General features: G+C 43.1%; 1 long non-coding RNA gene and 1 other non-coding gene across 2 annotated transcripts; both read right to left on the reverse strand.

Moving 5' to 3' along the window:
• Nucleotides 1-8,031: 8,031 nt before the first annotated feature.
• Nucleotides 8,032-8,114, reverse strand: LOC125517703. The gene has a single exon (XR_007287746.1). It is a non-coding gene; the product is annotated as a small nucleolar RNA SNORD24 (small nucleolar RNA).
• Nucleotides 8,115-8,699: 585 nt separating this feature from the next.
• Nucleotides 8,700-9,151, reverse strand: LOC125512616. The gene is made up of 3 exons (XR_007285455.1): nucleotides 9,072-9,151; nucleotides 8,890-8,980; nucleotides 8,700-8,783 (listed from the first exon to the last, which is right to left on the reverse strand). It is a non-coding gene; the product is annotated as an uncharacterized LOC125512616 (long non-coding RNA).
• Nucleotides 9,152-26,719: the final 17,568 nt, after the last annotated feature.

The following is a 26,719-nucleotide window of genomic DNA, read 5'->3' on the forward strand; positions in this document are numbered from 1 at the left end:
GGTAAACGGGAGTTGCATAATCTCATAGTTATAGGAACATGTATAAGTCATGAAGAAAGCAATAGCAACATACTAAACGATCGGGTGCTAAGCTAATGGAATGGGTCATGTCAATCAGATCATTCAACTAATGATGTGACCTCGTTAATCAAATAACAACACTTTGTTCATGGTCAGGAAACATAACCATCTTTGATTAACGAGCTAGTCAAGTAGAGGCATACTAGTGACACTAAGTTTGCCTATGTACTCACACATGTATTATGTTTCCGGTTAATACAATTCTAGCATGAATAATAAACATTTATCATGATATAAGGAAATAAATAATAACTTTATTATTGCCTCTAGGGCATATTTCCTTCAGTCTCCCACTTGCACTAGAGTCAATAATCTAGATTACACTGTAATGATTCTAACACCCATGGAGCCTTGGTGTTGATCATGTTTTGCTCGTGGAAGAGGCTTAGTTAACGGGTCTGCAACATTCAGATCCGTATGTATCTTGCAAATCTCTATGTCTCCCACCTGGACTAGATCCCGGATGGAGTTGAAGCGTCTCTTGATGTGCTTGGTCCTTTTGTGAAATCTGGATTCCTTTGCCAAGGCAATTGCACCAGTATTGTCACAAAAGATTTTCATTGGACCCGATGCACTAGGTATGACACCTAGATCGGATATGAACTCCTTCATCCAGACTCCTTCGTTCGCTGCTTCCGAAGCAGCTATGTACTCCGCTTCACATGTAGATCCCGCTACGACGCTTTGTTTAGAACTGCACCAACTGACAGCTCCACCGTTTAATGTAAACACGTATCCGGTTTGCGATTTAGAATCGTCCGGATCAGTGTCAAAGCTTGCATCAACGTAACCTTTTACGGTGAGTTCTTTGTCACCTCCATATACGAGAAACATATCCTTAGTCCTTTTCAGGTATTTCAGGATGTTCTTGACCGCTGTCCAGTGATCCACTCCTGGATTACTTTGGTACCTCCCTGCTAAACTTATAGCAAGGCACACATCAGGTCTGGTACACAGCATTGCATACATGATAGAGCCTATGGCTGAAGCATAGGGAACATCTTTCATTTTCTCTCTATCTTCTGCAGTGGTCGGGCATTGAGTCTTACTCAACTTCACACCTTGTAACACAGGCAAGAACCCTTTCTTTGCTTGATCCATTTTGAACTTCTTCAAAACTTTGTCAAGGTATGTGCTTTGTGAAAGTCCAATTAAGTGTCTTGATCTATCTCTATAGATCTTAATGCCTAATATGTAAGCAGCTTCACCGAGGTCTTTCATTGAAAAACTCTTATTCAAGTATCCCTTTATGCTATCCAGAAATTCTATATCATTTCCAATTAGTAATATGTCATCCACATATAATATCAGAAATGCTACAGAGCTCCCACTCACTTTCTTGTAAATACAGGCTTCTCCGAAAGTCTGTATAAAACCAAATGCTTTGATCACACTATCAAAGCGTTTATTCCAACTCCGAGAGGCTTGCACCAGTCCATAAATGGATCGCTGGAGCTTGCACACTTTGTTAGCTCCCTTTGGATCGACAAAACCTTCCGGTTGCATCATCTCGCAACTAACTCATTAGTTGCAATGCTTGCAAGGCTTATGTGATGTGCATTACCGAGAGGGCCCAGAGATACCTCTCCGACAATCGGAGTGAGAAATCCTAATCTCGAAATACGCCAACCCAACATGTACCTTTGGAGACACTTGTAGTACTCCTTCATAATCACCCAGTTATGTTGTGACGTTTGGTAGTACCCAAAGTGTTCCTCCGGTAAACGGGAGTTGCATAATCTCATAGTTATAGGAACATGTATAAGTCATGAAGAAAGCAATAGCAACATACTAAACGATTGGGTGCTAAGCTAATGGAATGGGTCATGTCAATCAGATCATTCTCTTAATGATGTGATCCCGTTAATCAAATAACAACTCATTGTTCATGGTTACGAAACATAACCATCTTTGATTAACGAGCTAGTCAAGTAGAGGCATACTAGTGACACTTTGTTTGTCTATGTGTTCACACATGTATTATGTTTCCGTTTAATACAATTCTAGCATCAATAATAAACATTTATCATGATTATAAGGAAATAAATAATAACTTTATTATTGCCTCTAGGGCATATTTCCTTCACAAAGGCGCCAGCCCAGGTCAAACCTGACTGGTGGGCCCCTTCTGTCAGTCTCTCAGCTAACTAATAGAGTTGGTTAGTGTTTAGTTAGCACTAAACTGGGTTAGTTAGGCTCTGGGCTCACATGTCACTGAGAGAGGGGTAGTTAACGGCGTCATTAACCTCTAATAGAGTGATTAGCTCTAATTTAAACTAATCTAAATTAGTTAGAAGCCGGCCCCACACATCAGTGTCTCAGATGGAGTCAAACTGGGGTCAAACCCCTGGTCAGCGGGGCTAATCCCGCCGGCGTTGAGTCACCGGCGAGGCCGAAACGGCGGAGAGCTTCGGATTTGGTCCTTCGGTGACCAAATCGTCGGTGGAGACGTGCTACGCGTAGCTGGGGAGCTGCCGCATCCAGTGGTGCAAGTGGTTGGACACGGGAACGCCGGAAACGACGCCGGCGAGCTCGACAGCGACGGCCGGAGTTCGGACAGGGTTGGGTTCGACGCTACGGTGCACGGGAGAAAGAGCTGGTGGTGGCTACGGGCTCCTGGTGCTGCGCTGAGCACAACGGAGCTTGGCTTCAAGCCACTGTGGCTCTATCCATGATGGCGCCATGGCCGGCGGCGGGGAGCTTTCGGGTGCGGTGGAAGTGGCGACTACAAAGGCCAAACGAGCATGGGAGCTAGGGGAAGAGGAAGAGGAGCTCACAGTGGGGTCGGAGAGGGGGTCAGCGAGCTCGGGGAGGTCCTGGCGGCGACGAATCGACCGAAGATGGCTCGGGTGCCCGAGGTTGAAGACGAGGGCGAAGACGGCGTTCGGAGGCATTTGGAGTCGGGTGGGTCAGCGGAGAGGTCCAGGGCGACGAGGCGGAGCTATTGGGCTTGTCGGAGGGGCGAGGGGTGGCTCTGGTGACGTCTATGGTGAACGGCTGCGAGGATCGCGCTCGGCCATCGTGGGAGAGGGTGAGGGAGACGAGGGGGGAGTGAGGGAGGATGAGAGGGGGATGTGGGGTCGGCGTGGCATCCCTGGACGTCTCCAGGGCGTCGGCAGAAGCAGGAGGTGGCCGGCATGTGGCCGCGGGCGCCGGCCACGCGCTCCTCGTCCTCCTGGCGGGAGGAGGACGACGACTGGCAAGGCCAGTCGGCTGGGCCGAGCCAAGTGGGCTGGGCCAGCACAGGTAAGGCCCAGGTGGGCTTCCCTCTCTCTCTTTTTTTGATTTGTTTCTGTTTTTCTATTTAACTGCAACTGTTGGGCTTTATTAAAAAATACTAAAACATTTCCAAAAATCCTGAAAATAAATGTGGGCTCTGTTTAGAATATTTCCAACAGTATACATTTATTTCCAGGATTATTTGAGCATTTAAATTATTTTATAGCATTTAAATGCCCAAAATCAAATACTTATGATTTAATTCAATGACCTTCTATTGACCTAGAAAATTGTGCACCAATTTTGCTAGAGGTTCTAACCCAAGACAAAGAGAGTGAACTTTTTAGAAGGGCATTTCAGGTTCATTGAAAAATAATTTTAGTAAACCCTAGTTGTTTCCAGGGGGTGTTGGGGGTTCTGTCTTCCCCATTTCAAATTTAAGAGGAATTTAAACATGATGCACACTCTAATGCTTGAACTAACTAGGGTGTGACAGACAAAGAAATGAAAAGCTTGTAGTGGGCTTATGGAAAAAAACTTCTGAAAATTTGAGGTGAAATTCAGCCACTAACGGAATCAATTGCTTGCCTAAGAGCAACGAAGAGATGAAAACTTCTTTCATCGTGAGAATAGGAGGAAAATTGAATTATTGATAAGCACCACAATAGCAACATTCCTTAGGGAAGATCTTAGGTGAAATATAACCCAAGATAACTCCAATGAAGAGATTGATGGATTGAGAAGAACTCATGCTCGAAGGAATTGATGGGTTTAACTATCTGATTCTTGACAACTGTTGAATCAGGACACCCGAAAGGAAATTGTCAAGAGTTACATAACACCACCTCAAAAGATAAGGTAGAAAGAATTGCACTTCAAAATGCAAGATGAAGAAAGCTTAAACTCCTCAAAACAAGACATGTGTTGAACACCATGTTCATTTTAGAGTATATCTTGGCGGATCTTAGCTTCGATTGAAAACTTGAAGAACAATTGAAGAATGAAAAGAAACCTTGACGAACCACCCTGTTGAGCCTCCATGAAGAAACTCCAGATAGGAAATGATAACAAAAAAGAATTGCAAGTTTGAAGCGAACAAGATTGAAGCCTTGCAATGATTAGATGGAGCTTCACGATGATATAATTGAGATATCTTGGAACTCCGGGAAAGTATGAAGCACTTGAACCGAGAATTTACTCATTGAGAACACACTCCGGAAGAATGAATCCATCACTTGGATGAAACAAGAATAAGAATTATGTTATGCGTATCCTTCACCAATTTAGATTGATGAAAAGCAATGGATATGGCACACTACTTATTCTTGTTGAAAAGGATTAAAGAGCGATATAGCACAAGCTTCGGAAGGTCTTCAGTGAACCACCGGTAGGATTTGGAATGAACGAATGAATTGATATGAGAACATAGGAAGAGGAATCTTGAACGGACCACCGTAAGAATTAAAAATGAAAGAAGATACTTGAGAAGAATTAAGATACAAGTGAAACGAAGAGATCACGAGCTGAATAGAGGATATTTGAATGAAGCACCGGTAAGATTTGAGAACGAGAGCTGAAAGCTGAGAATGAATAAACCCAAAATGATGGCCTTCGGAGAATCAAACTGAAAAGACTCTTGAATTTCTCCGGATGGGTGAAAAGAATTCTCACAATCAAAAACAATTATGAGAGGATAGCAACAAGCTTGAACTACGCATCTCTGAGAGAACGGATAAGATTTGGAGGAAAAACTCTTCTTCGGTCTTCAAAATCTGAGAATGACAACGAGAAACACCACCATGAATTGTTGAGGCACTCCGGAATGAAAATTAGAAAGGTTGAACCAATCATGAAAAGAATGTGAAAGATCTTGGAGAAGGCATTTGACTGATGACGCATCATTCTTACGTCAAACTTTGAAATGAATTTGAGGATAACTCCGGAAAAAATGGAAGAGTCAGGTAAGATCCTGGGAAAAGACCTGTGGGTTAGGGGCCACTCAAAAGACCCACCATTGGAAATGATTTTGAAGGAGAGATTGCATCGGTTGAATTAAATGGCTTGAATGAGATAACAGCCTCGTAAATAGCCTGAAAGACATAAGAATGGAAACTTGAATCTTCTGAGTTATCTTTAGTACTCCAGAACAAATGAATAGCGAGAAGTGGATGATTAAGAGGTGCACCGGCATGAGAAAGCATTTGAAACGAGGAAATGATATGATCAACACTGAAATCTTGAATTGGATCCACTGAAGAAGAAAAGAGAACGAAGAATGATAGAACTGAAGCTTCCTTAGCATGTTCCCGAGAATCACCGGATAAGAACATTGATGGAAAAGAATGGAGACACTCCCCATCAATAAAAGGATACTTGATTAAGAAATTTGAATAAAAAAAAAAAGGGGGGGGGGGGGGGGGAAAACCAAAGGCAACTTGGGGACAGACGAAATGAACAACGTTGGGAAAACCGAGAGGTGATCTCGCGGATGTTGAAATGATCGAATCCACTTGAAGAGAAACATGCCAGTTGAAAAGGATTGACATGACAATCTCGACTATCATGAAGGATTATTATTCACATAGAAATATGAGCACACCGCATAGGAAAGGTATGGAATCCACATTTGACTTCGAAGGAACTCAAATACCACAACTCAAAACAAAACAAAGGATTGGCTTGCAGAATAAGCCGGAAACAAACATATGATAGATCCCATATCGTATCATGTGTCTGTTGGAAAGATATCCTACGATATACTTGAATTCCCACTTATAAACTCACGAAACTTTCTGGTTATGCAATCAGGTGTTGGGGATACAGGGAAAGCATAATATCTCACCCAAACTAACAATCCCTACATCCAGTTGTATCCATCCTTCAACACATAACCAAGAAACCTTCGGAAATAGTGTACCTCAACCTTCGAAAAGCATTCCTTATACGAGTTATGGCAATACTCCCGAACTCCCACCCCAGTACTGGGTGGCGTCGAGGTTATCTCGCCAACAACTGCATAAAAGAGATTTTTGATGTCGGCGAAACTCAGGTATTCCAGAACTGCAACAATAAAATTGTGATGACAACACCTCGGATCTCAACTCCCCAGGACACTGCCACAACCCCTAAATGTCAGGAGGCACCAAGAACAATGTTCTCATCACAAGACTATCGGAACGATCCCAAGATACCCGCGTGATCCTAAAAAGATCGTGAAATTTGAGGAGAGGAAAGTCAAACTTGTACATTAGGAGGCCTCACCAGAGCGACAAAGATACTGAGGAGTAAAAAGAATCCTAGTCTCCGATATATATAATCGTAAGACTCAAAACATTTTGTTCTAGACTCAACAACGTCAGCAATTCGATCAAGCAGGGGGGCTTCTAAGTCGGGGAAGGCTCTGATACCAACTTGTAACACCCACGATGCAGCTATATCTCCCACGTGTCGAGGCACGACTTAGAGGCATAACCGCATGGTGGTTTAGTCGCAAATGGGGTAATCTTCACACAATCCCATGTACTGAATAAGGAAGGGATAAAGAGTTGGCTTACAATCGCCACTTCACACAAATACAAGTTAAACATACATCATCCAAAATACAATCAAGCACTACAAGAAATATGTCAACTTGTGACCACCACTATTGGTCACTGAATGGTCACAAATTTTCATTTGTGACCTTTTTGTGACCAAAAACATAAGGTCAAAAGCTGGTCGTCATAAACTGACATTAGCGACCTTTCTTATGGAATGGTCGAAGACGTTTATGACCAAAATACGTCTACTGTGGCGTTTTGGTCACTAGCAACCTCCCCAGGCCACGTAGGCATCCAGCGTGCCAAGATGATGTGGCACAAGATTCAGCCCGGTCCAATTCGGTTTTCTACATGGGCCTAGCCCAACAATTCGGCCTTTTTACTGTATATTTTCTTTATTAATTTTCTCTAGCTACATGGGTCTGGCCCAACAATTTGGCCTTTTTATTTCTAGGTGCGGCCTTTTACAGCGTATGATCTTTTACTTTTTGCTATTTTATTTTCCACTGTTTTACATTTGTCCCAAATATCATAATATCATACACTGGTCCCACACGTCAGAAATTTCAAATGTGCTCAAATTATTTTGATAAGTGGGTCGCATGAGTCATGTTCTCATTGCACACATTTTCAAATCACATACATAATTACTATTTCATATGAAACAGGAATTGTAATTCTGAAACATACGTGAAATTCATAGAGATAAGATACATTAAATCACATACATAATTACTATTTCATTCACAAACAGAGAGAAGATACATTAAATTCCCAGATAACCCATCTATTATTACATAACTTGCTATATAAGAATGTCTTGGAGCTTCTTTGAACATCTTTCGTCTTGAATTTACTCAAAATATCTGCCAACAAGAAAACAGAACAGCAAGGATAGGGTGAATAACAACAACAACAGGGGGTGCTATTTAGTAGTAAGATCAAGTCTGGAATGTAAGAATGCTTTGTTGTAATTGATAACTAAAATATACAACAACTCAAAGTGGCAGTAGCTAAAACACAATCTCAGAAAAAGCATATAATTGATGTGACATAACAAACTAGACAACCAAGAAATTGATGTGACATAGCTAGTTTCCAGCAATATCCAACGACAAATTTATGTTACATGTATGTATCTATCATGCAAACAGCGGATGTACTGTACTGATAACATTAGACTAGAAATAAGAGCCTCAGAGATCTTGGTGGTTAAGATCATCAAGTGGGATAAACCCATTAAGAGTAGCAAATATTTTGATAACATCACAGGCTCTGTTTGGCACGCAGAAAATTAATCAGTTGAAGCAGAGGTGATGTTTGGCATCACTGCATTTTACAGTTCCAAAACAGACAGACAGAGTCAGGAATCGGCAGCAAAGCAAGTATACGTATATAGGAATCTCTACTTGGAACCTAGAGTAAGAAGCACGGCTAGAAGAGCCCAAGAATTAATTAATCCTGTGTTATTCTTTAACTGGAATGTACGTGCATCATCAACAGAGAGGTGTGAGCTCTGGACTTAATTGGTTGTGAGAATGGACTGGACTGTTCCAAATACATGCATCATCATCAGTTCTGTGAAGCAAATCTACATATCATATTTCTAGAATGGGCGCACCCAGTTGCTCACAAGTAGATTCAAACCCAACTTGTAATGCAATGATGTTTCTTGTCCAGTATTACTATAGTTACCTAAATTGCCATGGGAATACTGACAGCAGAAACAGGGGAACGAGAAGTAAGTTAAATTAGAGCTAGCAGTTCCAAACAATCACTAAAAACAACAGCAAAAGCAGACACAGATGCCCGCCAGAGACATTCCCACAGGCAAAGCAAGCACCTTAAGCCCTCTCGCCACGGATCCTCGAAGAGACCCACCAGGTAGGCCTCTGCAGCCTCCTGAAGGGCCAGCACCGCATGGCTCTGGAAGCGGAGGTCAGTCTGCACAGACAAAACAGGATGGTGCTTTTAGTTTACTTGATTCATCATACTATAAGAGTTGACACAACAGGAGCATCACAATGTAGTGCACAAGTTGATTGATCACCTTGAAGCCCTGGGCAATCTCCCTAACAAGCCTCTGGAATGGAAGCTTCCTGATGAGCAGCTCCGTGCTCTTCTGGTACTTGCGGATCTCACTGCAAAGTCAAGCACAAAATTTACTCATTTGAGAATACTTCAAAACAAAACTATAAGACATGCTAGAATAGGTTGGAAGATTTTACACACCGAAGAGCAACAGTTCCAGGGCGGTAACGGTGAGGCTTCTTCACTCCTCCAGTTGTGGGAGCAGACTTACAGGCAGCCTGTCAAAAAGCAAAGTAGAGCACATGGTCAAATTAACAATAATACCATGATAGTCCATATACATCAGTAGGATATCTGGTCATAAGCTGGCAATGAAGGTTGAGGTTCAAATTATACCCAGTTCAATTTACCTAAACCATAAATAAAGACATGGCATAGGTAAACTATCAATATTGCAGTCACAAACCTTGGTGGCTAGCTGCTTCCTAGGAGCCTTTCCTCCAGTGGACTTACGAGCAGTCTGCTTAGTACGAGCCATGAGCAAAACCTTGGTTTACCTGAAGCAAAAACAGAACATAGTCAATTCTATAAATTGAATATCACAATAACACAACTATAGTCTTCTCATAACCAGTAAATTGTGCCTGGCACCTTGTTGCTAGCAAATCCATTCAATAACTATAGAGTCCCAACAATCATCAGCCTAGAATACCTACCAAATTTTTGTACATCAAAAACTAACAACGTCATACAACACAGCTATACACCCCTTCAGATAGAAAGCAGTGTATTTCTAACTAAAACTTTTCATTCAAAAGATCAGACCCAAGATAGAATTCCACTTCAGATGAAAGTCCTGATCTACCTTTAGCATAGTTTGTTCACTTGAAAGACACATATAAAGATGAAACACTAAAAAACTGCAGCCTAGTACTTTTTTTAACACTAAAGAAAACAAGGTTACCATGATCACCTAATTTTGCAAACAGAAGCAAGAAAATAAATAGCAGTCCACTGATAAAAATATGCTTCCTAGTTATCACATGTAATGGTTGAACATCGACTTCACATAGTTATGTGCACATGATTTTAGTAATTAGCTAACTGGCAAGTTGATACAATTCAGATACAATAGATGTGAATGTGCATGTACTCAATGTGCATGTACTAAGAAGCCAAGAACACTGAAGAATTTACTGATTGAATAAGCAATGGTCATTTCATCCCAAACCTCTCAGCTTCACACAACTAAATCAATGTCCCGGGAAGGAATCACCAGAAATTTTACCACATACAGTACAAGCACAATGAAGTAGCATACCGAACAGCAGAGCAGGTAGCGGGGGAGGAGAGGGGGGCTGAGGAGCGGCCGCTTGCCTTGGCGACGTAGTCCATCAAGGAAAATTTGAAGGCGATGCCGAGGCAGCCAAAGAGGATGGAGACGTTGGATCAAGCACGCGAGAAGTCCCCCGCCGCCATCGCGGGCTGCTGCTGTGGCTTGGCGACGGCAGCGAGCTGCTCGAACGACGCACCGATCCACCGCAACGGCTTGTCCGCCTCGTTGGACCCCATCGGCATCGGTGGTGCTTAGCGCCGCCGCGGTGGTGCCCACGGCACCGAGGATCTCGCGGTTTCTCAGGGACTGGCTCGCCGCCTCCAACGCCGCCAGGGCCGATGCTACCATCGCGTCGCCAGGGCCGCAGCCACGCGGTCGACGGGCGCCACGCGGATGCGGTTGCGGATCTGGGCTTCGACGGCACGGACCCCCTCCGCCAAGGGCACCCTGCCGCCGGCCACCATGGAGGGGTTGGCCATCGAGGAGGAAGGGGTCTCAGGCTAGGGTTTCAGCTGGAAGTGGGGAGTGTCTCTCGGCTCGGCATGGAGGAGGACGGGATTGGGGGAGAAGCGCTTGGGTCAATCCAGAGATCCAGAGAGGAGGAGAGGAGGAGTCGTGGGTTGGAGGGTTGGAGGGGATCGATCCATATGAATCTCGCCGGACAGAGGGCGCCGGAGGTGGTGCGGATTGGAGGGGATCGATCCATATGGATCTCGCCGGGCAGAGGGCGCCGGAGGTGGCGGCGGCCAGGGAGGAGTGGAGCGCTAGGGTTCGAGAGAGAGAGGCGAGTGGGCATGAGGGGTTGGGTGCGGTTGGGTGCGTGAGAGGGAGTGCGGGTTGTGGGTTGGGCGACGTGGGTGAGACAGGCGGGCCGTTGGATCCAGGAGCATCCAACGGTGATTAGGCACGATCCGCGTGAGATGCTCCTGGACCAATCAGAACGCAGTATACCAGTACTACATTTTTTGACCATCTAAATTGGTCGTAATCGACTAAAAGTAAGGTGCTAAATCATATTGGCTATTTTATGATCTAAAAAATAAAAATAAAATAAAATATATTCTCATGTTTCATCAAATTTGACCTTAGTTTTCAGGAATAATGACAAATTGAAATAAGACAAATATCTTTGAAAAGAGTTAGGAGAAATTAGTTTTTTTAAATCATTTTCCATTTTTAAAGTGTCCAAAATGAGTTTTTTTGTGAAGGACATACTATATATTTGTTGCAAAATTATACCAAATCAATTTTCTAAAATACTAGGCCATATTTAATGCACAATTGACCAAATGGTTCGGTGCCAAAAGTTTTGATCCACCTCTGGTGAAAAAGACAAATTCCCGCCGATTAAGTTGGAAGCGGGTCAAATTTGAACTGTAGTTGCCTCATAGTTTGCTATTTATTTTTTCCAAAAATCATTTCTAGGTACATAAGTATCTATTTAATCAGAGAAACACCAAAAAATTCCAAAATTCAACCACTAGCTAGGAACGGTCAAGCCCGCCGTTTTGACCGCATTTTGAAACGGGCATAAAAAATTCAAAAAAATCAAAAAATTGGAAAACCTTCGCACTGTGTCATTATTTGTGACAAAGTTTCTAGGAAAAATAATAAACTTGTAATACGGTAATTATTTTAAAAAAGTGTTCTCGGAAATGAGCTATCATGTGTGAAGATTCATGTATTTCAACCCAAACGATCAATCTTATGGCCACATTCATGGCATAGTTTGTTCAAATGATCTCATATTTTGCACAAGGGTGCATCTTGGAATTCCAAACAATGTTGCCAAAGGGAGTTTTCATTTTCTTTGCACGGAAAATTCATTTTCCATTTTTCGAGTGCCCGAAATGAGGTTTTTTGTGAAGGACCTACCATATATTTGTTGCAAAAATGGACCAAATCAATTTTATAAAATACTAGGACATATATAATGCACAATTGACCAAATGGTTGGGTGAAAAAAGTTTTGATCCACCTCTGGTGAAAAAGACAAATTGCCGTCGATTCAGTTGGAAACGGGTCAAATTTGAACTGTAGCTGCCTCATAGTTTGCTCTTTATTTTTTCCAAAAATCATTTCTAGGTACATAAGTATCTATTTAATCAGAGAAACACCAAAAAAATTCCAATATTCAACCACTAGCTAGGAACGGTCAAGCCCGCCGTTTTGACGGCGTTTTGAAACGGGCATAAAAAATTCAAAAAGAATCAAAAAATTGGAAAACCTTCGCATTTGTGTCATTATATGTGAACAAGTTTCCAGGAAAAATAATAAAATTGTAATACAGTAATTATTTTAAAAAAGTGTACTCAGAAATGAGCTATCATGTGTGAAGATTCATGTATTTCAACCCAAACGATCAATCTTATGGCCACATTCATGGCATAGTTTGTTCAAATGATCTCATATTGTGCACAAGAGTGCATCTTGGAATTCCAAACAATGTTGCCAAAGGGAGTTTTCATTTTCTTTGCATGGAAAATTCATTTTCCATTTTTCGAGTGCCCGAAATGAGGTTTTTTTTGTGAAGGACCTACCATATATTTGTTGCAAAATTGTACCAAATCATTTTTATAAAATACTAGGACATATTTAATGCACAATTGACAAAATGGTTGGGTGTCAAAAGTTTTGATCCACCTCTGGTGAAAAAGACAAATTCCCGCCGATTCAGCTAGAAGCGGATCAAATTTGAACTGCAGCTGCCTCATAGTTTGCTATTTATTTTTTCCAAAAATCACTTCTAGGTACATAAGTATCTATTTAATCAGAGAAACACCAAAAAAATTCCAATATTCAACCACTAGCTAGGAACGGTCAAGCCCGACGTTTTGACTGCATTTTGAAACGGGCATAAAAAAATTCAAAAAAAATCGAAAAATTGGAAAACCTTCACATTTGTGTCATTATATGTGAACAAGTTTCCAGGAAAAATAATAAAATTGTAATACAGTAATTATTTTAAAAAAGTGTTCTCAGAAATGAGCTATCAAGTGTGAAGATTCATGGCTTTCAAGCCAAATGATCAATCTTATGGCCACATTCATGGCATAGTTTGTTCAAATGATCTCATATTGTGCACAAGGGTGCATATTGAAATGGCAAACAATGTTGCCTAAGGAAGTTTTCATTTTCTTTGGACGAAAAAACCATTTTCCATTTTTCGAGTGCCTGAAATGAGTTTTTTTGTGAAGGACCTACCATATATTTGTTGCAAAATTGGACCTAATCAATTTTATAAAATACTAGGCCATATTTAATGCACAATTGAAAAAATGGTTGGGTGTCAAAAATTTTGATCCACCTCTGGTGAAAAAGACAAATTCCCGCCGATTCAGTTGGAAGCGGGTCAAATTTGAACTGCAGCTGCCTCATAGTTTGCTATTTATTTTTTCCAAAAATCATTTCTATTTACATAAGTACCTATTTAATCATAAATACATGGTTTGGTGGCGATACGTCGAGGTTTGGGCGGTGGCCGAGGCCCCCAACTCTAGAGCGCGTAAACTCGCATGCCCGCCGCGTGGTCACCGCGTGGTCGTGGCGTTGCCATGTGTTCTGGGCGGCCTAGGCATGTCTAGTGGGTTGGGCACTCCCCAGGTAGGTACTAGGAAGAAAATCACAACATAAGATTCTCACGAGACCGATCGATGCTCAAACATGAATAAGCAGCCAAGTGTTTGATTAGCGGTACGGGAAATGCACATGGCCAATGGGCGTGAGTTTTGGCCGAGGATGATCATCTACTAAGAAGAATGTATTCACAAATTTTCAGCTCAAAAGGAGGATCCTAGGTGGTACTTTCTTTGCAAAGTACCACACTGGACAAAAATATGAATGTTGAAGCTGGGCTCAAAATAATGAATGGATTGAGCTGAAATTTGGTGGAGGATGGTTATTTGGGCATAGAAAAGCATTGTAGAAAATTGATATCATTTTGACATGCCAAAGTAGTACTTACTTCACAATGCTCTTCTATGGACAAAAACTTGGGAAAACTAGTGAGAGAGATTGGATGAATGAAATGAGCTTAAAATTGGAGTAGGTAAGTTACATAGGTATGGTCATGCGCTGGTAAATTTTCAGATCATTTCGGTAAGCCTAGCTAGTACTTACTTCACAAAGCTTCTCTCGAGGTAGAAACTTTGGAAATTTCCTGAGAAATATTTACTAGGAAAATTGAACTGAATATTATCATGTGGCAATGATTTGGGTATGGAAGAGTGCCCGAAAAGTTTGAGGGTAATAGGAGGGGTCTATATAACACTTGCTTTGCAACGTGCCAATTTGGCCGTAAAATATAAATTGAATCTGGGCTCACATAGATGATTTGACTGAGCTGAAATTTGGAGGAGGGTGATAATTTGGGCATATGAAGGAATTGTATAAATTTCATGACATTTAGAGATATAAAAATGTACTTCCTTCACAATGCTTCTAGGTGGACAAAAACTTTGGAAATTTGCCGAGGAAGATTTGCTAGGCAAATGGAGCTGAATTTTTTCATACGGTAATTATTTGGATAGGAAAGAGTTTCCAAAAATTCCGAGGGCAATCAAGAATATATAAATAGCACTTCCTTCATAAAGTGTTGTTGCGAACATAATAGGAAAATGAATATTGTTGAATTAGTTTTGAACTAGGCAAGGAAGGATTTTTACATATTTGATGAAGATATGCCCCAAAGAATTTATGATATTTTTTTGGGAATTTTGGGAATGATAGAAATATAGGTTGCTTCACAACCTAGGGCAAAAACTGCCACATGGACATGACACATAGGCAAAACGGATGAGATGGCGCCTAGTCATCACAACCCACCATAATCTACAAGGCTATGACCATCTATATTGGTCATTAACAACTAGACATAAGGCAGCGGACTAGCACTGTTTGCTTTGTGACCATTTCGTGTAAGGAAATTACGACCTTTCTGACCAAAATGGTCGCAATGGTTTAGGGTTTGGAGCCACCTGAACAGCTTTTGACCAATTGGTCTAAAATGGTCATAAATTTATGACCAATTCTTCGAGGGTCACTGACAGAAGGTCATAAGTTGACATATTTCTTGTAGTGAAGGTCTGACTACGGAACCAAAATAAAGAAGACAACCCCAAATGCTAGATCCCCGATCGTCCCAACTGGGCTCCACTAATGATCAACAGGAAACGAAACAAAACAATGATCAAGATCTTCATCGAGCTCCCACTTGAGCTCGGTTGCGTCACCTGCACTGATATCATCGGCACTTGCAACTGTTTGGAAGTATCTGTGAGTCACGAGGACTCAGCAATCTCACACCCGCGAGATCAAGACTATTTAAGCTTATGGGTAGGATAGGGTAATGAGGTGGAGCTGCAGCAAGCACTAAGCATATATGGTGGCTAACATACGCAAATAAGAGCGAGAAGAGAAGCAACGCAATGGTCGTGAAGCTAGAAATGATCAAGAAGTGATCCGGAAACTACTTACGTTCAAGCATAACACAAGACCGTGTTCACTTCCCGGACTCCCCCGAGAAGAGACCATCACGGCTACACACACGGTTGATGCATTTTAATTAAGTCAAGTGTCAAGTTCTCTACAACCGGATATTAACAAATTTCCATCTGCCACATAACCGCGGGCATGGGTTTCGAAAGTTTATACCCCGCAGGGGTGTCCCAACTTAGCCCATCACAAGCTCTCACGGTCAATGAATGATATTCCTTCTCCCAGGAAGACCCGATCAGACTCGGAATCCCGGTTACAAGACATTTCGACAATGGTAAAACAAGACCAGCAAAGTCGCCCGGATGTGCCGACAAATCCTGATAGGAGCTGCACATATCTCGTTCTCAGGGCACACCGGATTGTCCAAGCTTCCGGTAGGCCAGCCCAGAGTTGCCCCTGGTGGCCACCGGCGACTGACAGGTTGGACCAACACTCAAAGGAGCACTGGCCCGGGGGGTTAAAATAAAGATGACCCTCGGGGTCCAGAAACCCAAGGGAAAAAGGCTTAGGTTGTTAGGCAAATGTAAAACCAAGTTTGGGCCTTGCTGGAGGAGTTTTATTCAAAGCAAACTGTCAAGGGGTTCCCATAACACCCAACCGCGCAAGGAACACAAAATCAAGGAACATAACACCAGTATGACGGAAACTAGGGCGGCAAGAGTGGAAAAAAACACCAGGCATAAGACCGAGCCTTCCACCCTTTACCAAGTATGTAGACGCATTAAATTAAATAAGAGATATTGTGATATTCCAACATATCCATGTTCCAACATGGAACAAACTTCAACTTCACCTGCAACTAGCAATGCTATAAGAGGGGCTGAGCAAAAGCGGTAACATAGCCAAACAACGGTTTGCTAGGAAGGTGGTTAGAGCCTTGATATGGCAATATGACAGGCTTGATATAACAAGTGGTAGGTAGCGCGACATAGAGATAGAGCGAACAACTAGCAAGCAAAGATAGAAGTGATTTCGAGGGTATGGTCATCTTGCCTGGGATCCCGCAAGAAAGAAGAACGAGTCCATGAAGAAGACAACGGACGAAGTCGAACGAATCCTCACAACTCCGGACCGAAACCGAAGCTAACGAGAGAAGCAACCCGGAAAGAAGCAAGCAATATAGTAAACAACCATCACATAAACATGGCATGATGCACAACCAAGTATGATGAATGTTTGGTTTAAAGAGGCATGGCATGGCAATATGCACAAACAATACTACAAATTAAGTGGAGCTCAATATGCAACGAGTTGCATATTGACGAAACACCACATCCAATCATTTAGTTCACTCTCGTTTATGTACCCAACAATATTAAATGTTGATTAGCATGGCAAGGGTGAAGCATAATAAAACTACCTAACTAGGCAAGTTTAAATGAGGCCGGAAACAACAAATAACCATTCCGGTAAATCCTCATGTGCATATTTTAAAGTTGGTACTGTTCTGCCCTAAACACAATTTTAGAGTTGGTAAACACGCAAAGTAGTGTCACCAAGTTAAACTAGGCATTTTTCTACTCCATTTACATATATAAATTATTTAAAACCGAGCTACGGTTAATTAGTTATGAATTAAATCATTTTAACATGGCATAATGCAAAATAAACACAAACAACACTTTAAACATTTTAAACATGGATAAAAGTGGCATATTATGAAACTACACAAAATTCTAAGCATTTTACATGTTTACATCATTTTAATCCGATGCACTATTTATGAGTTATTAAATGCATGAAGCTAGGGGCTTTTCTGTAAAATAGGTAATTCACTGGTTATTAGCAAAATCGTAGCGGACGAAAAAAATATGAACTGGGCCGAAACTGCTGACCCAACAGTTCACAGGGGGGTTTGGCGTGGCTGTTCACATTGGGCCATGGGCCTGGTCGGCGGAGCAGTGGTCGGCTCGAGCGCTGGGCCTCGCGCAGGGCGCGGCTGGGCTGGATCTGACGAAGGGAAAGGTGATGGTCAACGCGAGCGCTGGAAGCGGACGCTCGGGGTCCTGGACGAGGCAGAGGAACGCAACAGCGGGGCAAGCTCCGGCGGTCGAGGAGAAGGTGACCGGCGGTGCTCGGGACCAGCGGGAGACGGCGAAGGCAAGTGGGGGGGGTCCAGCCGGATCCAAGGCGGAGCGACCGGATCAGTGCAACGATGGACTTGGAGGTCCAGGCGTCGGCGTTCATGGTGGCTTGCTCGTTCGATCTGGAGCATGCAAGCAGAGGCGGGCCGACGGACTTGGAGGGGCGACGGCTTGGAGACGTCCGGCGGCGGCTTGGTGCAGTTCGGGCGCAGAGGAGCTGAGGCTTCGGGAGGGTTCGAGCGACGGGAGGAGCGGGCATCGGTGCGGTTCGGCGCAGATGCGCTGCATCGGCGGCGGTCGGGCCCGGGGCGGGCCCGATCTTGGTTCTGCGGGCCGCGGGAGGTGGAGGGAGACAAGGGCTGAGGTGGCGCGCGACGGTTGACTGCACCCAGTGCAGATGGCGGCAGGGGCGAATGGCGGCCCGAAGTGGCGGCGGCGACTTAGGCCGGTGCGGAATGCGAGGTGGAGGTGGGAGGAGGCTGGCGGCGCACTGATTTTGAGGAGGGAGTTGTGTGTTCTCAAAAATGGAAGGGAAGACTTCCTTTTATAGGCAGAGTTAGGGTTTGAGGGGTTAGGAGGGGTTTTTGGACCGTGCGATCGCCATTAGAGGGCCCCGGACACGAGAAGGGGTAGGATGAGCCTAGTGGGCTGTGTAGAGGGCCATGGACTGAGAGGAGAGAAGAGAAGTGCAGCCCGACAACAGTTTCCGGAGACCGAAAACGACCGACGTTAGACCGGCTATAATGTCGTTGTAGTTAACTGTTGGGGCGTTAAATGGACTCCGAATGCGAGGAAACTTGGCAGGCGACCTACTAAAAACATAACAAGACCGCACGCTAACTCTCATCCCATTCCGAGAACATTTTCCGACCACTTATAAAATAATATTTCGGACGTGCCACGGGCGTGTGCAAGTGTGGATGGGCTCATAACGGACAACGGAAAGAACTAGGAGAACCCAGACGGATGCAGGTTTTAAAAACATGCAGATGCAATGCGGATGATGACATGACACGATGCAACACGCAAGCGAATGACATGGCAATGACGGTGCATAACTGGAAGACACCTGGCGCAACGGTCTCGGGGCATTACACTTGATCATCAACGTCATCACGTCGTCATGCTGACAAAGCTCTTCCTCGTCACTTAGCTGGATCGAGAGTTCATGGGACGTCATCGAGCCGAACGTGTGCAGATCGCGAAGGTGCCGTACTTTCGGTACTAGGATCGGTCGGATCGTGAAGACGTACGACTACATCAACCGCGCTGTCATAACGCTTCTGCTTACGGTCTACGAGTGTACGTGGACAACACTCTTCCCCTCTCGTTGCTATGCATCACCATGATAGATCTTGCGTGTGCGTAGGATTTTTTTTTGAAATTACTGTGTTCCCCAACACCGTTTACGTAGTGTTGCATGGTTCTGCTACTAGTTCTATAACCCTGGTCTCATCACCGAGGGAAATACCTACGGTAGTTGTGCTGCATCATCCATTCCTCTTTGGGAAAATACCGACGTAGTTCAAGCCGCATAGATGGGACGCTGGCTGCCGCTCCCTCCGGATTTGCTACCTGGAGGTGTCCAACCCGTAACACCCATTAATGCATGGTTTTTTCGACTAATCGTTACTCTCGGCACAAGCCTGGGTGCAGGGGCGGGGCGCTCCCCCTTTCCCAGGATGGGTTGGCCTCACATGTGGCCCAGTTTTTGTTCGTTGACCAGCCACAATGGCGGTGCTGCTTGGCTATGAGCCCCCTCCGGTGATGCCTTGTGGTCGGACATTATGGGTATGTGGAGATGTGTTGGCTTCCCCTTCGGCCAATGGCAGTCGCGTATCATGGCGCCAGGGAGAGGTTCGAAGATGGATGTTGAGGCGGTGACCACGGGTGGTGGGCTTTTCGGTTGGCTCTCCGACGGGCCTCAAGTGGCGGTGGTGGCTTTGCTTCTTGGTCGTCAGGGCACGAGGGGTGTAGCAGTGGGTGGCCATGGCGTCTATTCTGCTGGGGAAGTATTGGTGCCCAGAGCTAGTTTTGGAGGCGTCAGCTTCATCGCAGCGCCTGACGTTTTCCTCGTTGTGACCCGGGAAGTCATACGTCCCAAACATGTCTACAATTTTTTATGTTTCATGCTACTATATTATTGGACAAACCTATTAATTCAGTTCCCATAGTCAATTCCTATTTTCTGCTGTTTTCGAAATTTCAGGAAATCACCATATAAAATGTAAAAAAAGAAAGAAAAACAAGAGGTGTTTTCTCACCGAAAGAAAACCAATGGACTAAGGCACAACATCTGGTGGGCTCCTCGGTGCCTAGATCCCCTACCCCCTCTAGACCTCCGTCTTACAAGGGTGCCTGGGGGGAGGGTGTTGGGGAACGTTGCATGGAAAATAAAAAAATTCTACGCACACACAAGATCTATCCAAGGAGATGTGTAGCTACGAGAGGGGGAGAGCATCTTCATACCCTTGAAGATCGCTAAGCGGAAGCGTTTATCAACGCGGTTGATGTAGTCATACACCTTCACGATCCGTCCCGATCAAGTACCGAACGTACGGCACCTCCGCATTCAGCACACGTTTAGCTCGATGACATCCTCGCCTTCTTGATCCAGCAAGACGGGGCGAAGTAGTAGATGAGTTCCGGCAGCACGACAGCGTGGTGACGGTGTTGGTGAAGAACAATCTCCGCAGGGCTTCACCAACCACAACGGAAAATATGACGGAGGATAAACTAGAGGGGACGGGGTTGCTGGCACACAACTTGGTGATTCTTGACGTGTTCCAGGTGCTAGCCCTGCCCCTCTATTTATACGTTGAGCCCTGGGGTCGTAACTTGGATAAAGAGCCTCCTCAAAGTCAGTTTTTCCCGCAAGGAAGAGTCCTTCTCGGACTTCCAGGGCCAGGCGCTAGGGTCTCCGGCGTTTGGCCCCCTGGCCTCCGCAAAACTCCTTTTGCACCGACTTAAAGCCCTGTGGGCCTTACCCCTTGTACTAACCATATCATCCTATATATCAATCTTTACCTACACGGACCATTCCGGAGCTCCTTGTCATGTCCGTGATCTCATTCGGGACTCTAACAACATTCGATCACCAACATACATAACTCATATAATACTATATCGTCAACGAACGTTAAGCGTGGGGATCCTACGGGTTCGAGAACTATGTAGACATGACCAATACACCTCTCTGGTCAATAACCAATAGCGGAACCTGGATGCCCATATTGGCTCCAACATATTCTACAAAGATGTTTATCGGGCGAACCTTATGACAACATACATAATTCCCTGTGTTCATCGGTATATTACTTGCCCGAGATTCGATCATCGGTATCTTCATGCCTAGTTCAATCTCATTACCAACAAGTCTCTTTACTTGTTCCCACTAGTGCAGAACCGGGTAATAGCACCGGTTCATAAGGGCCTTTAGTGCCGGTTCGGTAACCGGCACTAAATTGTGGGCACTAAAGCCCCCCCTTTAGTACAGGTTCAGCACGAACCGGTGCTAAAGGGCAACCACGTGGCACGAGCCAGCTCCGTGGGCGCGTAGGACATTAGTTCTGGTTGGTAACACCAACCGGTACTAAATGTTTGCGTGTGTTTTGGTTTTATTTTTTATTTTTACTTTAATTTTGTGTTTTCAATTTAATTTAGTGATTGTTTTACATTATAATGAGTTGTTAAATTATTAGGTGAATGTACCACAGATTAGTTTGACTGGATGCGTGGATCCTAGCTAAGTCATCAAGTATATGTCATATCCATATTATATATACTTGATCACCTACTTAAGTGATCGAGGTAATATGGATATGGCATATACTTGATCACTTAGCTAGAATCCATCCAGTTGAAACTAATATGCAGTTTTTTTCATAAACGATATAATAACTCATCATCATCATCATATTAATATAAAAACTCTTGCATCATATATATCATCACCAACGGTTTTCATAGCAAAGATATCATCGAGTTCAACATGGTAATGATATTATAAGCGTTCATAACACCACAAAAGCAAATCACTCTTTGAGATTAAGTTCAGGACGAAGAACACGGACATGAGAGGACAAGTACTAAGAGCATGAACTAGCTAATTAATCACTTCTGCTGCTCTCTCTCAGGTAAAATAGCATAGAACATGTATAGCTTTGCTGATTCATCATATTGGAGCATGCAGATGAACCTGTCTCCTAATCGTTGGTTGCGCTTCTGATTGCTGCCCCCTAGTACTTCTCTATGATCGTTCACAATTTTGCTCCAGTCTTTTACTATTAAGCATTCCTCGCTATTAGAAATCCTGAATGCACTAAAGTGCATTGTAGGATATCTTGGCCGTAAGCTAACAATATTCATGGTACCTTTAGTCTCGATCCAATCAGGCACACCATTCATCGGGAGTCCCTGTTGAAGAACATCGTATAGTAACATAATTAGCAATGAAGTTTAGCTTAAAAAATAATGTATGCAAAAGATGCACTGAGGAGAAATAGTAGAAATCTTACCATCTTTCCTAAATATATGTAACCGTAGTTCAGTACGAACACTATTGGTCGCACGTTTTGAGTACTAACATTTCTAAGTGCAGGAAAGAAATTTGTCTTGACAGCATCAAGATTCTCAAGCCATGAAACATAATGACTTGTCTCCTTGCAATTTAGTTCAGCCCCGAGACAGTGGGCGGTCCTGTCTACCAAGTGTCGGACATGTTTGCTTGATTGGAAGTAAGCTGTCAATATAAATTGAGATCTATTAATTATTCAACCAGTTCAAATAATCTCATATCAAAGACATAAATATGGTTGAGAAACTCACATAATGGTAGAACTGGAGGCGTCTGCACATCGATCCAGATGTCTCTATTACCTTCAATATCATCTTCCGGACGAATATCAAAGGTGATAACCATATCAGGCTCAAATGCATAAGCCTTGCATAGTGCTTGCCAAGTTTTGCATTCAAAATAGGTGTATGTGTCTGCATTGTATAATTTGACGTTGAAGGTATAACCATGCTCGGTCTTCAAGTAAACTCTTTTTACCTCCATAGTTTCGTTAGGACTGAAACCTATCTTATCCAAGACAAAAATTCTTGCATGGCAGGGGATACGCTAGTAGAATAGTGAAAAATTAAAATTAAAAGTTGAAGAAAATGAAGCATAAGTCATGCTTAATTACGAAAAAAGACTTGTCGTTGTGACTTACTGTATCCACTTCGAAGTTCTCATCCAGCTTGATGCTGAAGCGTCTATCATCAACTAGAAAATTTCTGCCACACAGGCCGCGCTGGTCTTCGCAATATTCGCACATAATGAAATCGTGTTCGTCGTCAGACGACATTCCTATGTTCATAGGTGAAACATTAAACACTTATTAGTTCTATTAATTCAACTAATTCTGTTAATTCAACTAGTTCATCTAATTAATTGAACTAATTCAACTAAGCACTTACGAAAAATATACCTAATTAATTGAACTAATTCAACTAACTAGTTCAACTAATTAATTCAACTAAACTAGTTCTATTAATTTTCTTACTAAAAATAAGGTAGCTAATTCTATATAATAAAATATTAATTAGATAATGAAATCTCATATAATTAAATTAAATATATATCTAACATATAATTTATATTTAATTCATCTAACATTTGACATTAATATCTAACATATGTTCATATATAGGTGAAACATTAAACACTTACTAGTTCTATTAATTCAACTAAATAAACTAGTTCTATTAATTCAACTAAGCATTTACTAAAAATAAACTAGTTCTATTAATTTCTTACTAAAATAAAGTAGGTAGTTCTATATAGTAATATTTTGATTAGATCATCAAATCTCATATACCTAATTTTTTTTACTAAAAATAAAATTATTCTATTAATTTTCATACTAAAAATAAACTAGTTATATTAATTCAACTAGTTCAAATCTCATATATATACCTAATTAATATCTAGCTAATTCATCTAAAATTGACATTAATATTTAACATCTTTTCCATATAATTCATCTAGCTAACATTAACATTCTAACATTATTATCTACGTAATTTATCTAACATTAATCTAAACAACAGAAAATAGAAAATAAGTAAAAACAATGTGTGTGTGTATGTGTGTGTGGTATGTGTGTGTGTGTACGAGCAGGGGGCGGCGGCGTACGGGCGGCGGGCGAGGCGGCGGCGACGGGCAGCGGGGGCGACGGCGGTGACGGCGACGACGGGTGGCGGGGGCGGCGAGGGCGGCGCGCGATGGGCAACGGGCGCGGCGAAGAAGTTGGATCGAGAAGAAGTGGTCGATGAAATTGAATTTTTCGTAAGTGTCATATATATAAGAGGGGCATTTAGTACCGGTTGGAGCCACCAACCGGTACTAAAGGCCAATTTTCGCCAGGCCAAGGGGCGGGAAACGGCCCCTTTAGTACCGGTTCATGCCACGAACCAGTACTAAAGGCCCAATCATTAGTACCGGTTGGAGCCACCAACCGGTACTAATGGTTGTGCGCTGCCACCGGCGATGCACAATGTTTAGTCCCACCTCACCGAGCGAAGGGCAGCCGCACTGGTTTATAAACCCAGCCGCGGCTGCTCCTTCGAGCTTCTCTATATATCTGTCTTCTGGGCCTAACAAGGGCGCGCTGCCCTGTGAGTCTGCTGGCCCTTCTGGGCCTGCATTTGCACACCCTAGGTCTGGCAGGCCCACTGGGCAGCGCCCCAACAAATTTTTTATATAGTTTTTTTCTGCATTATTTATTTTCTTCTATTTATTTTCGAGTAATTTTTTATATAGTTTTTTCTTTTCTGCATTATTTATTTTCTTCTATTTATTTTTGAGTAATTTTTTATATACTTTTGTTCTTTTCTGTTTTATTTATTTTCTTCTATTTACTTCGGAGTAGTTTTTTTGTGACCCTCTCCACTCTGATACTCTGAAATGATAATACCATTGCAAGTTTCAACATTTTCAGAATTCATTTTGTAGTGATTTTCAATTTCACGGTCATTTAGCTCTCTAAACCATTAGGTAAATGACCGAAAAACAACAAATGATGTCAGAACATGTTGGAAATTGATGACGTCACTTTGAATGCTGCATACTGAACACAAAAGAAGTCCGGAGTTCAAATAAGTTTAAAAAACATAGAAGTGCCCGTGTAACAGATGAGTTCTCGTCTGAAACCCTGATACTCCGAAAGAGTTTTTCCAGTTTGTACACGAAGTGCGTCCAGTTTTTGCCGTGACCCTCTCTACTCTTTCGCACATGCTATGCGGGTGAAATGATGATACCATGCCAAGTTTCAACATTTTCAGAGTTCATTTTGTAGTGATTTTCAATTTCACTGTCATTTAGCTCTCTAAACAATTAGGTAAATGACCGAAAAACAATAAATGATGTCAGAACATGTTGGAAATTGATGACGTCGCTTTGAATGCTGCATACTGAACACAAAAGAAGTCCGAGTTCAAATAAGTTTAAAAAACATTGAAGTGCCCATGTAACAGATGAGTTCTCGTGCGAAACCCTGATACTCCGAAAGAGTTTGTCCAGTTTGTACACGAAGTGCATCTAGTTTTTGCCGTGACCCTCTCTACTCTTTCGCACATGCTATGCGGGTGAAATGATGATACCGTGCCAATTTTCAACATTTTCAGAATTCATTTTGTAGTGATTTTCAATTTCACGGTCATTTAGCTCTCTAAACAATTAGGTAAATGACCGAAAAACAACAAATGATGTCAGAACATGTTGGAAATTGATGACGTCGCTTTGAATGCTGCATACTGAACACAAAAGAAGTCCAGAGTTCAAATAAGTTACTATTAAAAATAAAAAAAAGGTGTAATGCTGGTTAATTTGCTTCAAGCCTTTCGGAATAGTGTAGACTGACTGCACATAGCTTAGTGCAATCTATGCTATTCCGAAAGGCTCGAAGCTAATCAACGTGCAGGTGAGCATTGCGCCTCTTCGTCATTGTCTCTACACTCACGGCTTATAAACCGCATACTGCCTCTCTCTTGGCGAGGTGGGACTAAAAATCAGCTTACTAAGAAACTCTAATACCGGTTCATGCCATGAACCGGTACTAAAGGTCTTCGTGGGGGCCCCAGCCTGACCATAGCCGCACTGGACTCATTAGTATTGGTTCGTGCCATGAACCGGTACTAAAGGTTGCCCACGAACCGGTACTAATGATGCCCGCCCGCCTAGCCGTTGGAACCGGCACTAATGGTCACATTAGTGCCGGCTCAAATTCAAACCGGCACTAATGTGCTTCACATTTGACCCTTTTCCTACTAGTGTCCGTAATACATCATCCTACAACTAACTCATTAGTCACTTTGTTTGCAAGGCTTCTTATGTTGTGTATTACCGAGAGGGCCCAGAGATACCTCTCCGATACTCGGAGTGACAAATCCTAATCTTGTGCTATGCCAACTTAATAAACACCTTCAGAGATACCCGTAGAGCATCTTTATGATCACATAGTTACATTATGACGTTTGATAGTGTCGGTGTACTAGAGTAGGGGTACCCTAGTATCCCGAACTTGTGCACGGACCGTCGCAGCATCCCGCGGCAAGGCTTGCCGGGTGACCACCAAGATCCTCCGAGGCTCCTTTGGAGCCATTCAAGAACAAAGTACTCAAACCAAGGCCCCGGCAAGGAGCTGGCCGGGAAGGAAACAAGACCCCGGCAAGAGGAGCTTGCCGGGAAGGCTATCAAAAGCACCTCGAGACCCCGGCAAGAGGAGCTTGCCGGGAAGGCCATCCAAGGCATTTCAAGGAACTTGCCGCGGCGCGCTACGCGCCCCGGCAAGACCCGGTGAGCGACAAGCTCCCGGGCGCGACAAGACGACGACCGCGGCGAGGAGTTTGCCGCGGGAACCGCCTCTCCGAGCCTGCGCTCCAGCACA

The sequence above is a fragment of the Triticum urartu genome, chromosome 6 (genome assembly GCF_003073215.2).
Source record: "Triticum urartu cultivar G1812 chromosome 6, Tu2.1, whole genome shotgun sequence".
In the NCBI taxonomy this organism is placed as follows: domain Eukaryota; kingdom Viridiplantae; phylum Streptophyta; class Magnoliopsida; order Poales; family Poaceae; genus Triticum; species Triticum urartu.